The 14759-nt window shown below is 45.2% G+C and overlaps 1 protein-coding gene across 2 annotated transcripts in view; it reads right to left on the bottom strand.

Moving 5' to 3' along the window:
- NIM1K (NIM1 serine/threonine protein kinase) overlaps nt 1–14759 on the bottom strand; it is a 120176-nt gene that overhangs the window by 7073 nt on the left and 98344 nt on the right. The window contains exon 2 of one of the 2 annotated variants that reach the window (XM_040338954.1): nt 10974–11047. The exons of the other annotated variant lie outside the window; for it this stretch is intronic. The gene's annotated coding sequence lies outside the window, so the exon portion shown is untranslated. The remainder of the gene's footprint in view (nt 1–10973; nt 11048–14759) is intronic. 2 annotated transcript variants of the gene reach the window in all.

Genomic DNA, 14759 nt, shown 5'->3' with positions numbered 1-14759 from the left:
TCGGCCGAAATCCCTCGCATTCGTCGAAGTGATTCGACGCATGCGTGGAAGCATTGACCTTCCAGGGTCGCGCACGTCGCCGCGTCATCGCCACGTCGCGACCACGTCACCGTGTTCGCTGTCAGCGGGGATTTTGGTCTGATGGTGTGTACACACATCAGACCAAAATCCGGCAGCGGACATGTCCGATGAAAACAGTCCGGCGGACCGTTTTCATTGGACCGTCCGACCGTGTGTACAAGGCCTAACTCCTGTCAAAGCTTTTTTTTTATTTTTTTGGATAAAGTAGAAAAGGATAAGAACATCTACTGCCTGTAGTCTCGTTGGGGAGATTTCTACTGACTTCCTCTCCTGGTGACAATGTTGTCTTCTGAACAAGAAGTACAGGAAAAATTCCAACGGGAACACAGACTGCAATAAAAGCTGATGAGGGTTATAGCCATAGATGGCTTGAATTTTGTCCGTTTCCTGCTGAATTAGCTGAATCAGCCAAAACTCAAGCAGTGGGTGGCTCTGCAAGCATCATCTGACTTGACAAAAATAGGTTTAAAAATTGACTAAGCCAGAATTCTTTTGGACAAACAGATAAGATGTGGTAGTGCCATTGTATTCATGCAGCCTATCTCCGACGACGTCCTTTGATGACGAAACGCATAGGTGTGGCCTAGCTAAGTGACGTCATCACGCACCGTACGGAGACACGCAACGACGGAGCCAAGCAGATGAACGAAACCTCGAGGAGACGCTGCGTCCCTCTCTCTCATGTTATCACGCCTGTATTTTTTCATCTAATTGTAAGTGCATCCATACTCTTATTACATCGGTTATCATAACGGTTTTACACTATGTGGTATCCCTTCGTTTTTCATTTCATGGGAGCCTGATTGGGTGCTGATCTACTGAAGTATATATGGTTTGGAAACATTCTCCACAACTCCCATACTCAGAGAAAGTCAGTTTGGGAAGACTTTAAACATCCCTGGGCCTTATGAGACCGGTGCAATTTCGGTCTATCCATCTGGTAAGGAGATTATATTCTCACTAATTGGGTGTCCTTTTTCGGTGGAGGATCTCTATTTTTCATCTATAACACTCACCAGCACGCCATCAAATTTCTTCTCATTCAATCAGTTGGATGTGGATCACGTTTATGGACTTTTATATTATTTTTATTTATTTTTTATTTTTCACGTATGTCATGTTTTTTTTCAATATTATTTAATTATATATTGGTTGTCATTGTACAGTGGTCATCAACCTTGTCCTGCAGGGTCCACTAACAGGCCAGGTTTGCAAGATAACTGAAATACATCACAGCTGATATCATTTGCTCCTCAGTGATTGCAGTATTCTAGTCTGCATCTCCCCAAGGTAATACATAAAACCTGGCCTGTTAGTGGGCCCTGCAGGACAGGGTTGATGACCACTGGTTTAGCACACCATTATTTCTCAACCGTATAATGGTTTTTCTGATTCACTGAGCACCGTACTTCTTTGTTTACATTGTATTCAGGCAGCCACAGGTGCCATGGCTGCTAAATACAAAACCAAGCAGTGAAAATTCTTCCATTCATGCTCTTAGGGTGGATGGGGTAAATCCATGTATTTTCTCTCACTCAGGACACATAATTAGTGAGGATGGAGCAGCATGGGACAGAAGTATACAGTGGGGTTCAGTGATGATGGATTGATATAGGACAACAGAAGGCATTGATGATCAATGATAGCAGAGAGTAGGATGGGACTGCAGAAGGTACTGGGATTCAGTGGTAAACCAGGGCCGGGTTCAGTAATTTACTATTTTAGTGAAGGAGCGGGATAGGGCAGCATGAGGCAGTGGGGTTCAGTGATGGTGGAGGGGGATGGAGAATTAGTAGGTAGCGGGCATAGGCAGGGATGGACTGGCCATTGGGACTACAGGGAGTTTCCCGGTGGGCCGATGGCTCAGTGGGCCGGCTTCAGTGACAGTGGACCGCCTATTCCCTCCGCTCCTCTGTCTCTCCCTTCCCGCAGCGCTCACCTGGGGGGAACAGAGAAGCAGGGGGAGGACCAGAGGAGCAGGGGGGACGACAGAGGAGCATGGGGGAGGGGACAGACAGCTGACTCAACAGCTATGGCCTGGGAGTTTCTCACTTCTGCCTAATCTTGTCCCATAAGGGGGGGCACCGAACTGATTCTTTGCCCCGGGTGAAATATTGTCTAGCTTCCCCACTGGTACTGCCTATAAGAGTACCAGTACCAGCCGTTCTACTCTAATAAAGTAGAACGGCTAGTGGCTAGTGAAGGGGGAGAGGGGGCTTGGATGGCCTGGGGGGGGGGGGGGGTGAAGTGGGCCAGTCTGGATGAAGTCCAGGGCCAAATTTTTGTCCCAGTCCAGCCCTGGGCATAGGTGATGGTAGGGAAGGATGGGACAACAATTAGAAGTAGGGTTCAGTGATGGGGGAGTGGGAAGAGACAGCAGCAGCAAGTGGAGTTCAGTGATGGTCAACTTGAATAGGAAAGCAAGTGGATAGTGAAGGGCTCTCACTGTGGGCTCTCAATGTGTAGGGACCAGAAGCGTCTGGTCTTCACCAGAGTCAATCAACATTTGGGGTGACCTTGTGTGGTAGGAAACTCCTGGTGTGTAGTATTTAGAATTTAGTAGGTGGACAACTATAGACAGCATATGAGTAACCCTCTCACTCACGCCTCTTTCTCCCACATGTCAATGTTGGTGCTTCGTGATTGGCCGCTCAAGCACTCTACATGTTCCTTTAGAAGTCGAGTCTTCAGTCTTTTGTAAGCTCAAAACTTGAAGCCAACACAGGGCTAACTATACTTACTCTCAGAAGCAAAATACAGGGCTGATGTAATGAATGGAAGATGAGTAAAAGTAATTGGTGGGGCCACTATTAACATGAATCTGTTCATTTGCCCTACACGGGCAAAGCACATGCTCCCTTTAAGTTTAAATATCTTTTCCAAGCAAGGAATGGCTGAGAAGGCCTTAAAGCGGTACAATGTTTTTTTCCTAAATAGCTTCCTTTACCTTAGTGCAGTCCTCCTTCACTTACCTCATCCTTTGAGTTTGCTTTTAAATATCCTTATTTCTTCTGAAAAAATCCTCACTTCCTGTTCTTCTGTCTGTAACTTCAAACAGTAATGCAAGGCTTTCTCCATGGCGTGCTCACCCCCTCCCCTGGACTACAGGAGAGTCAGGACACCCACTAACACACAGCTCCTTTCTCTATCTGCAACATAGAGAGCGTCCTGACTCTCCTGTAATCCAAGGGAGGGGGCGAGCACGACACTCCACACCAGAGAGAAAGCCTTGCATTACTGTGTGGAGTTACAGACAGAAGAACAGGAAGTGAGGATTTCTCAGAAGAAATAAGGACATTTAAAAGCAAAATCGAAGGATGAGGTAAGTGAAGGAGGACTGCACTAAGGTAAAGGAAGCTATTTAGGAAAAAAAAAATTGTACCTTTACAACCCCTTTAAGTAAACCCCCCGAATCTATTTCTGATTTTCATTATTTGGAAAAAAGGGGAGTCGCGCTAAATAAAAAAATATTGATGTGAGTAACAATGTGATGTGAATGACAATAATTAGATAAGTGAAAACCTATATGGCATATACTGAGATCCTTATAGCAGTTCAATGCATCAAAATAGTCCACAGTGTATTTAATGAAAAAAGAAAATGAGCTGAAAACATGAACACAGTCCAAAGTAAAGTGATGAAGGAGCAGCGAGTCCCAAAGGTGCTGGACAAATCCACAACGTAGTGATTGGTAACGGACAGGAGACCTCCACCCACGAGTAACACTGACTCTTGCCACAGATACATTTTAAAACAGCAAGAAAAATAGATGTCCACTCTCTACAGCAGGAACAGGTTCAATCATCCATCCAATGGTAAAACCCCAGTAACGAATAGTCCTCTCTACTGACAGCCCGATGCAATGCTCCAGAGTATATGAAAAAACCAAGGAGAACTCATAGCATAATACTGTATGGTGGTTTATTAGGTAAAAGAAGATTGTGCACTTACATCAATCCAGATAAAAACAAGCATAAAAAACAGCCGGCCGGCCTGTATAGGAGCGTGTGCCCGGGATATCCGGGTCCTCACACGTGTAACGCGGTGACGTCGGAGCGCCGCCTCCAGACGTTTCGTCGCAACAGGGACTTGTTCACGGGATGAGGAGGCGCTCCGAGTCACCATGTAATGAAGCAGAAAGGGGAGGGGCTGAACTCAAGATGGACCTGACAACAGCCGCACATCCTCCATCTTAATTGATGGAAACATTATTGTGTGTCAGTAGTGACAAAGTGATGGAACCTGATAACTATGAGTACGCTGAAAAGAATAAAGCCTTTCCCATTATCCCTCTGATACGCTATCAACTGGTTATTACTGTACGCTGGCCACATACAATTACATTACACTGGGACAGTCAATCAAGACTTGCAGAACCTTCAAACTTCTTGGGGCAGATTCAGATTTGTATCTCCTAATACGCCTTCGTATCTCTGAGATCCGACGGTCGGATCTATGCGCCTGATTCATAGAATCAGGTTCCGCATAGATTTACCTAAGATCCGACAGGTGTAAGTGACTTACACCGTCGGATCTTAGGCTGCAATCTCCCGCTGGCCGCTAGGTGGCGCTTCCGTTTGTATACGCGACGAATATGCAAATGAGGAGATCCGCCGATTCAGAAACAAACGCCCGCCCGTCGCTTTTTTTTACGTCGCTTGCGTTCGGCTTTTTCCGGCGTATAGTTACCCCTGCTATGTGAGGCGTATCCTATGTTAAGTATGGCCGTCGTTCCTGCGCCGAGTTTTGAATTTTTACGTCGTTTGCGTAAGTCGATTCAGAATACGGCCGGACGCAATTTACGCTCACGCCAAAACCAATGACGTCCCAGCGACGTCATTTGGAGCAATGCACGCTGGGAAATTTAGCCGGCGGCGCATGCGCAGTACGATCAGCGCGGGGACGCGCCTGATTTAAATAGTAAACTCCCCCTAGCCGCGGAATTTGAATTCCGCCGGGGGATTTATGATCTGAATACAGCACTTGCCTCAAAAACATGCGCTGGCGGATCGTAAATAAGATAGATTACGCGGATCTAAAGATCCACTGATCTATCTGAATCTACCCCTTATGTTTACAAACTAGTAACATTCAGAGGTTAAATGACATTCCACATCCACCTTGAATATAGAGGAAATTTTATTCCAAGAAGTCTCTAAAAATGACAACACAGTGACAAAGTGAACGTAGACGGTAGGGGTTACCAGTGTCAGATTCTTCACTTATAGACAACAAATGAAACAGAAGAACCAAAGAGCTTGAAGTTGCATGGGAACGGAGAAGCTCCATGTACTTCATTATTATGTATATGTCAGTGCAGGCTGCTTCCATTCCCAGTGCCCCACTGTCATTGACATAGAGAAAATGAGGCCTCAGCAAGAGAATGTAATGTGATGAAGAGAGAGAAGCACCCTGAAGCTGTTTTTCATCATCAGAATTCTTCAAACATAGTATGACACAAAGGAAGAGCAGAGAATAAAAACATTATGGTATTCAGCCATAAACAAGTACTAGCATTGTCCTTGTAGAGAACGCGACCTTTCTATATTTGTTATGATTACAAAAGGAGATTTTTTTTAACACAAGAAACAAAAAGACAAAGGACCGGACTCTGACTGCTAAAGAATTAGTGAAAGAACTAAAGAATTGAAGGGTTTGTAAAGGATTTTTTTTTTATCTTAATAGCTTCCTTTACCTTAATGCAGTGCTGTTTTTATGTCCTCATTGTTCGTTTTTGCTCTCAAGTTGCTGTAATTCTTCTCTGATCTCCACACTTCCTGGTTGTCTGTTTCCTGATAACTACAGTACTGGGAACTAATCAGGGAGGTGTGATTACACTGGCCCGGATTCAGATACATTGGAGTATCTATCGGCGGGCATAACGTATCTCAGATACGATAAGTTACGCCGCCATTAATTAGGGCGCAAGTTCCGTATTCAGAAAGAACTTGCGCCCTATGTTACGGTGGCGTAACGTATGTGGTCCGGCGTAAGCCCGCTTAATTCAAATGTGGATGATGTGGGCGTTTTTTTTCCAAATTTAGTGTGACCACACGTATTTGACGTTTTTTTACGTGAAAGAATCCCAGTGCGCATGCTCGAAATTACGCCGCAAATCGTCAATGCTTTAGACGTGAACGTAACTTACGTACAGCCCTATTCGCGAACGACTTACGCAAACGACGTAAAAATTTCAAAATTCGATGCGGGAACGACGTCCATACTTAACATAGGATTCCCCTCATATAGCAGGGGTAACTTTATGCCGGAAAAAGCCGAACGTAAACGACGTAAAAAAATGCGCCGGGCGGACGTACATTTCTGAATCGGCGTATCTACCTAATTTGCATATTCCTCGCGTAAATATACGGAAGCGCCACCTAGCGGCCTAAGATACGATGGTGTAAGACACTTACGCCGGTCGGATCTTAGGGAAATCTATGTGTAACTGATTCTATGAATCAGGCGCATAGATACGACCCCGCACACTCAGAGTTACGACGGCGTATCCGGAGATATGCTGTCGTAACTCGTATCTGAATCCGGGCCTGTGTGTCTAAAACCCCTCAACACCAATCAGTTTAGTTTTACAAACCATCACTGCCCTGTATTGGCTCTGTGGCTCTGTACATCACAGAAGCAGGAAACAACATGCAAAAACAAAACTAAAACTGTAGGTACATTATATGATTGATTTTGATCTATTTTTAATCATTTTTAAAAGGAATCAGTAAACTATTATGTCTCTATACCCTGTAAATAGTCATTTCAGCAAAAAACTTGTTTTCCTGTACAACTCCTTTAAAGGAAACATCTACAGAAAGACATACAGTATGTACAATTGTGCTCATAAGTTTACATACCCTGGCAGAATTTGTGATTTCTTGGCCATTTTTCAGAGAATGTACCCAAAACATACCACACCTATACTGTACTCTATGCCATACTTATTTCAAACCTGCTTGAAAAAGAGGTGCTGCCTTTTTTCCATCAATGGCTTGCTAGCTTCAAAACATGTCGCATGTGTGTGATGTCATTGCCGGGCGCCGTGCTGTGATGCTCCTCTGGTCTCACTTTGAATACACGGCCGTGTTTACTTTTCAATCTACAGAGACAGAGTGCACACCAAAGCCACAGTGTGGCTTGCCATAACCACTGACTCTTGTCACTCTCCATTACACTTTTTACCTGGAACCCATATTCTTATCAGATGGATTTTTCCTGATAGACTAGGATATGCCCAAGTCTGGATCACTGAAGAAAACCAAGCTGTGCTCAGCCATCGCACTCCATCCTGCACGGATCTGATGTGGTGCCAGCTTTACAGGACTTGCTGTGACTTGCAGTCCCACTTTCATCTCTTCAGCCCAGCAACCGGATTTGAATGCAACTTACCTGTTCTCCATGAGTGGATATTGTTGTTTATTAAATTATTCTTACGATACATACTCAGAGGCGCCCCTCTTCTTGTTTTTTTCCTAGTATACCGGAACCGGCTTTTGGTTTTCTTGGTGGCTGCCCTGACTGATACCCTGCCATATAGTTCTATGTGTGCATATATATGTGTATATACACACCTTCTTACCTTTGCCCTTGGACTATTGGGTATCACTACTTGAGGTACCTGTGTTTTGCGCCTTTTTTACTTGTTTATTATTTCAAACCTATACTGCATACCAACCCTATACCACATTATGCCAAACTTTTACCATGTCTGAACCACATCTGCCTTGCACTGGTGCCGAGACTATATCATACCTATACTGCATGCAGGTTAGCTGGGGCTGTGGTTAACCACTAGCCGACCAGCCGACGCAGGTATACGGCGGCAGGTCGGCTCGGCTGCGCGAGATCACGTAGCTATATGTCATCTCACGTTTCAGCCAATAGGGGCGGGCGCGCGCACGCCCCCTGCTCGCCCCTGGTGCCGACGCGCGTGCCCGGTGGGCACGATCACCACCGGGCACCCGCGATCGCTCGTTACAGAGTCCTGTCAGGGGGAGAAATTACGGATCGTCTGTTCATACAATGTATGAACAGCGATCAGTCATTTCCCCTAGTCAGTCCCACCCCCCCTTCAGTTAGAAAACACACAGGGAACATAATTAACCCCTTCCTCACCCCCTAGTGTTAACCCCTTCCCTGTCAGGGGCATTTTTATAGTAATCAATGCATTTTTATAGCACTGATCGCTAAAAAAATGCCAATGGTCCCAAAAATGTGTCAAAAGTGGCCGAAGTGTCCGCCAAAAGGTCGCAGTACCGATAAAAATCGCTGATCCCCGCCATTACTAGTAAAAAAAAAAAATATTAATAAAAATGCCATAAAACTATCCCCTATTTTGTAAACGCTATAACCTTTGCGCAAACCAATCAATAAACGATTATTGCGATTTTTTTTTTACGAAAAATATGTAGAAGATTACGTATCGGCCTAAACTGAGGAAACACATTGTTTTTTTATATATTTTTGGGGGTATTTATTACAGCAAAAGTAAAAAAATATTCATTTTTTTTTAAAATTTTTACTGAGGTGATCAAATACCACCAAAAGAAAGCTCTATTTGTGGGGAAAAAAGGACGCCAATTTTGTTTGGGAGCCACGTCGTACAACGCAATTGTCAGTTAAAGCGACGCAGTGCCGAATCGCAAAAAGGGGCCCAGTCATTGACCAGCAATATGGTCTGGGGCTGAAGTGGTTAAATGCACCAACACTCTTGAAGGGCCCCTACAATAGCCAGCAGAAAAACATTTCAAAAGACTGACCCTCTTGTAATAATTATTCTGCAAGTCTCTTTTGTTCCCCTGCCACTTTTGCTACCATCCTCCTTTTCTTTTGGATAGCGTATTCCCAGTTGGTCTAGGACTAGCAGCACCACCATAATTGCACTCTGGCAGTGTAATTCCAGCAGTAGATTAAACATTACTACAGCTCACTGCTGCACTTGAGGTGGCCTTGATACGGTTTATGCTGATCTGGATACCAAATGTCATCTTATGCTAAGTCCCTACTCCTAATCACTTTGGGGTAGATTCAAAAAGCAATTGCGTCTGTGTAACCATAGTTACGCAGCGCAATTGCTTACTTGTGCCGGCGTATCGAATGCTCCTGATTCAGGAACCTCAATACGCCGACTGCAGCCTAAGATATGACTGGCATAAGGCTCCTTATGCCGTCATATCTTAGGCTGCATTCTTACGCAGGCCGCTAGGTGGCGTTCCCGTTGTGGTCAGCGTAGAGTATGCAAATTGCATACTAACGGCGATTCACAACCGTACGCGCGCCCTGCGTACGCAGTTTACGTCGTTTGTGTACGTCGGGTTTTGCGTAAGGCTGCCCCTGCTATTAGCAGGTGCAGCCAATGCTAAGTATACCCGTCGTTCCCGCGTCGCGAAATTTGAAAATTACGTCCTTTGCGTAAGTGAATCGTGAATGGCGCTGGACGCCATTCACGTTCACTTTGAAGCAAATGACGTCCTTGCGACGTCATTTACCGCAATGCACGTCTGGAAAGTTTCCCGATGGAGCATGCGCACTACGTTCGGCGCGGGAACGTGCCTAATTTAAATGTTACACGCCCCCTACGGGATCATTTAAATTACGCACGATTACGCCGGGCATTTTTCAGGAGCGCCCACGCAATTTACAGAGCTACTGCTCCGTGAATCGAGCGTAGCGCAGGTAATTTACGGAGGTGCAGCGGCAAAGCGGTGCGCTGCGCCTCCGTAAAAAATGCGCAAATGTACCTGAATCTACCCCTTTGTATACTAAATTGTGTTATTACCATTGTTAATGGAATTTATGCCTGACTAGTTACCAACCCTATTGGGTGACAATATATTAATTTATCTTTATTACCTGGTTTGGTGCCTGTTTTCTTTGATATAGCACTACTATTGGGTACCAAGTATTGTTTTTCAGTGAACTCCTGTGATATTGTATGTTTGAACACTCAACCTGGTGTGTCAGAGAGGCTGAGGTTCTTGAGGAGGTCGAGACAAATAACAGACCCATCCTTCACGTAACTAATCTGTCATGGAGATTCCCGGGGAATGGTGAGTATTCCAACCCTTGTGAGAGAAAAAACCTTCATTCCAGTGCACCTTCTCCCAAAATTTGGGCTGCTCTGTATTCCACAGACTGCTGGATGAAGCGTGAAACCCTGACCTTGGCAGGAGGTAGGTATATAATCTAACGGGGAAGAGGTTTGGAGTGTATATGCAAACGTTAAACTCCAAAGGTATTTTGAATAATATAGTAGTCAAGCTTATAAAGGTATGATGGTCAGGTGTTCACAAACTTTTTGACCATATGGCATATATGTCAAATGGTAAAATCTTTCCCTCAACATAGCTGGGGGCCTGCAATACTGCATATCCTCCACATACAATATCCCACTATCATTAATATCAATTGTTAACCCTTGCCTTAATAAGGAAATCACACCTTGAGTTAAAGCGTTAATAACATCTATATCAGACCAACTTCTTTATACTTCTAGAGCTTCTTCATGTTCGGCTTCTTTCGGAAAAACGCCGTGACTCGTGACGCGCCTACGCAATACGGGGGGGGGGGCCTTATCCGCCGGGGTGCATTTGTAGCTAAAAGAACTATCCTTGTCAACTTATACTAATCAAACTGATTTTACGTTCATTTTTCAAGGGCAGAGTACAGACTTGTATGTAAAAAGAAATTGGCTGTGAAGAAAAACACAGGTAGTAATGTAAGGCACTATCACATGTGGGTTTAAAGCACTTCTGCTGGAAAAAATCTTTGTACAAATGCAAAATGCAGATTATAGCAATTCATTTCATAAATCTGCATATAAGAAGCACAACATGCACACGAACAATAAACATGTCTTTTTTTATGCAGTCTATTAATTGGATTACCTGTGATCTTAACTGAATATGAATGGACAACATCACAGACATTCATTGCTTCTGTAGATCTTGTCCATGGCAACCTAAATACAATAGACCAAAATAGAATGTTTACCATCATGTACAATGAACCAAGATGAGTGTATCAAAGTAGTAAATGCCAGTTGGCCACCTGGATAAACATAATACATAACACAACAAGCCTTGTGCTGTGAAGCGTTGGCGAAATAAACATTATACATCACAACCAATCAAATGATTGCTTCCGAAGATGTTGTGTAGGCAAAATATGATCTACTCTAATGCCGCGTACACGCGATCGGACATTCCGACAACAAAACCGTGGATTTTTTTCCGACGGATGTTGGCTCAAACTTGTCTTGCATACACACGATCACACAAATGTTGTCGGAAATTGCGAACGTCAAGAACGCTGTCACGTACAGCATGTACGACGAGTCAAGAAACATTAAGTTCAATAGCCAGTGCGGCTCTTCTGCTTGATTCCGAGCATGTGTGGAATTTTGTGCATCTGAATAGTCTACACATGCTCAGAATTTCCGACAACAAGATTTGTTGTTGGAAAATTTGAGAACCAGCTCTCAAAATTTTGTTGTTGAAAATTTACACAGCAAATGTCCAATGGAGCCTGCACACGGTCGAAATTTCCGACAACAAGCTCACATCGAACATTTGTTGTCGGAAATTCCCACGTGTGTACGCGGCATTAGAACATATTCTAAGGCCCCGTACACACGAGAGGATCGATCCGCTGAAATTGATCCGCGGATCGGTTTCAGCGGATAGATCCGCTGGTGTGTACGATCCAGAGGATATTTATCCGCGGATATATTTCGGGCCGACCGATTTCCAGCTGATAAAAATTTCTTAACATGCTAAGAAATCTATCCGCTGGAATCGGCTCCAGCGGATCGATCCGGTGGTCTGTACAGACTCACCGGATCGATCCGTCCGAACCCATCCCTCGCATGCGTCGTAATGATTCGACGCATGCGTGGAATTCCTTATATGACAGCATCCCGCACGTCGCCGCGTCATCATCGCGGTGACGGCGCGACACGTCATCGCGATGGTAATTCGGCGCGGATTTCGATCCGATGGTGTGTACACTCCATCGGATCAAAATCCTCAGAGGATTTATCCGCGGATAAATCCTATCGTGTGTACGCGGCATAAGAGTACCAAACATGAAGTATATCTGAATTATTTATTGAAGAATATTCAGAGTAAATGTCTAAAGCCCTGTACACACGGGCCAGAATCTCGTCAGGAAAAAAACCCTTGTTTTTCCTGACAAGATTCTTGGCAAGAATCTTTTGCGGCCCAAGTGTACAGACACTTCTTTTCAAAAGAACCGCGGTTCTTTTGAAAGGCAAGAACGTGGTGACGTCATCGCGAACGACGAGCATGCACTCGTCACATTCAATGCCGTCGCCGCCATCTTGCTGCACCCTACCTATACCTATGAAGATACCGCGCATGCTTCAAAGTCATTTCGAGCATGCACGGGTTTCCCCCGCGACAGGTAAGTATACACACTCTCGGGATTCTGGGCAGGAAATCACTGCCGAGAATCAGGACGAGAAAATAGAGAGCAGGTTCTCTATTTTTCTCATCAAGATTTTAGGAAGTTTTCTTGAAGAGAAACCTGAAAGCCTGAGGCCCCGTACACACGTCCGAGGAACTCAACGTGCCAAACACATCGAGTTCTTTGTCGAGTTCAGTGTGGAAGCCGCCGAGGAGCTCGGCGGGCCGACTTTCCTCATTGAACAACGAGGAAATAGAGAACATGTTCTCTTTTCGGCCCGACGAGTTCCTCGACGGGTTCCTCGCTGAAAAGTGTACACACGACCGAGTTTCTCGCCAGAATCCAGCTCCGACCGAGTTTCTGGCTGAATTCTGTGTACGGGGCCTCATACTCACGCTTGGTATACTCGGCAAGAAAGCTCTGCCAGCAGTTTTCTTGCTGGTTCTTGCCGAGTAAACCGAGCGTGTGTACGAGGCTTCACACTTTTATGGGACCATTGTCAGGTTTTTATAACTGTTTGTTTCAGTGTTTGATGGGTTTACCCCCTCTAACTTAACTGATGACCATGGTCACCAGGACAGAAAGTGATAAGCAATCCAAAAAATTGCGGTTGTCACTGGAGCGGGACTAGAGGGGAAATCTTGCAATGGGAACACCCATTCGGGTGACAACTGTCTCTGTTCCCCTGACTTTGGAGTGATTTCGTTTTACTTCCTCTTGTGGCTCTGGGACAAAAAAAAAAGGGAAATCTCCCCAATAAGACAAAGACAGAAAAAAAAAAAAAAAAAAACGGACTTCCCTACTATTTCCAAAGCAACAGCAAAACAAAACTTGAGCTGCTGTAAGAAAGAATGTTATTGCCACCTGACTCCTGAAAATACTTGTGCTTATGCTTAATTCCCCCCAATGAATTAGTTACCAAAAAAACGTGATGAATAACCTCACAGGAGTATGCTCTCTTGGTTTGGCTATTTTCTTCCCCTATCTTTTCTTTCTTTGCCTTTTAATTTTTTATTATCTTTTTTTTGTTTTTCTCCTTGCCTTTTTCCATGCCCATGCCTTGGTTACAATGACCCAGACATACACTGTTTTGTTTACTACCATGTGGCTGAAGGTCAACTTCAACCAACCATGGGCACCATTAGCCAGATTCACAGAAGAGATACGACGGCGTATCTCCTGATACACCGTCGTATCTCTTGTCGTCTCTATGCGGCTGATTTATAGAATCAGTTCCGCATAGATAGCCCTAAGATCCGACAGGTGTAATTGACTTACACCGTCGGATCTTAGGATGCAATACCGCGGCCGCCGCTGGGGGGAGTTCGCATCGTTTTCCTGCATCAGGTATGAAAATTAGTATTTACGGCGATCCACGGCGGTTTTCGCGTTCATTACGTCGTCGCTAGTAATTTTTTCCCGTCGCAAAGTTAGTCATGATTTTACATGCCTTAACTTTACACGAGCCATGTTAAAGTATGGCCGTCGTTCCCGCTTCGAATTTCAAATTTTTTTTTTTTGCGTAAGACGTCCGGGAATACGAAACGCCTTAACTCACGTCGCCGTTCAAAAAAATTACTTCACATCGCGCAAAGCACGGCGGGAATTTCAAAACTGAGCATGCGCAGTACATCCGGCGCGGGAGCGCGCCTAATTTAAATGGTACACACCCCATTTGAATTGGGCGGGCTTGCGCCGGACGTGTTTACGATACACCGCCGCAAGTTTACAGGTAAGTGCTTTGTGGATCAGGCACTTACACTGAAAATTTGCGGCGGTGTAACGTAAACGGGTTAGGTTGTGCCACCGCAATTGTACCAGAATCTGGCCCCATGTTCCTATGTGTGGCTGTAAATATTGTGTAGGTTGTTCCATGCAATCTTTAACTACTTGCCGACCAGCCGCCGTCATTCTACGGCAGCAGGTCGGCTCTCCTGGGCGAGAGCACGTCATACTTAGTCGGCTCTTAGAGCGGCCACTAGGGGTGCGTGCGCGCCCCCCACTCGCCCCCGACTCCCATGCGTGTGCCCGGCGGGCGCGATCGCCGCCGGGCACCCGCGATTGCTCGTTACAGAGCGGGGACCGGGAGCTGTGTGTGTAAACACACAGCTCTCGGTCCTGTCAGCAGGGGAAATGCTGATCTTCTGTTCATACAATGTATGAACAGAGGATCAGTGTTTCCCCTAGTGAGGCCACCACCCCCCAACAGTAAGAACACACCCAGGGAACATACTTAACCCCTTCCC

Source organism: Rana temporaria, chromosome 1, assembly GCF_905171775.1.
Source record: "Rana temporaria chromosome 1, aRanTem1.1, whole genome shotgun sequence".
NCBI classification, from domain to species: Eukaryota; Metazoa; Chordata; class Amphibia; order Anura; family Ranidae; genus Rana; species Rana temporaria.
Note: the sequence above shows the minus strand (reverse complement) of the source record. Positions and strands in the feature narration are given on the sequence as shown.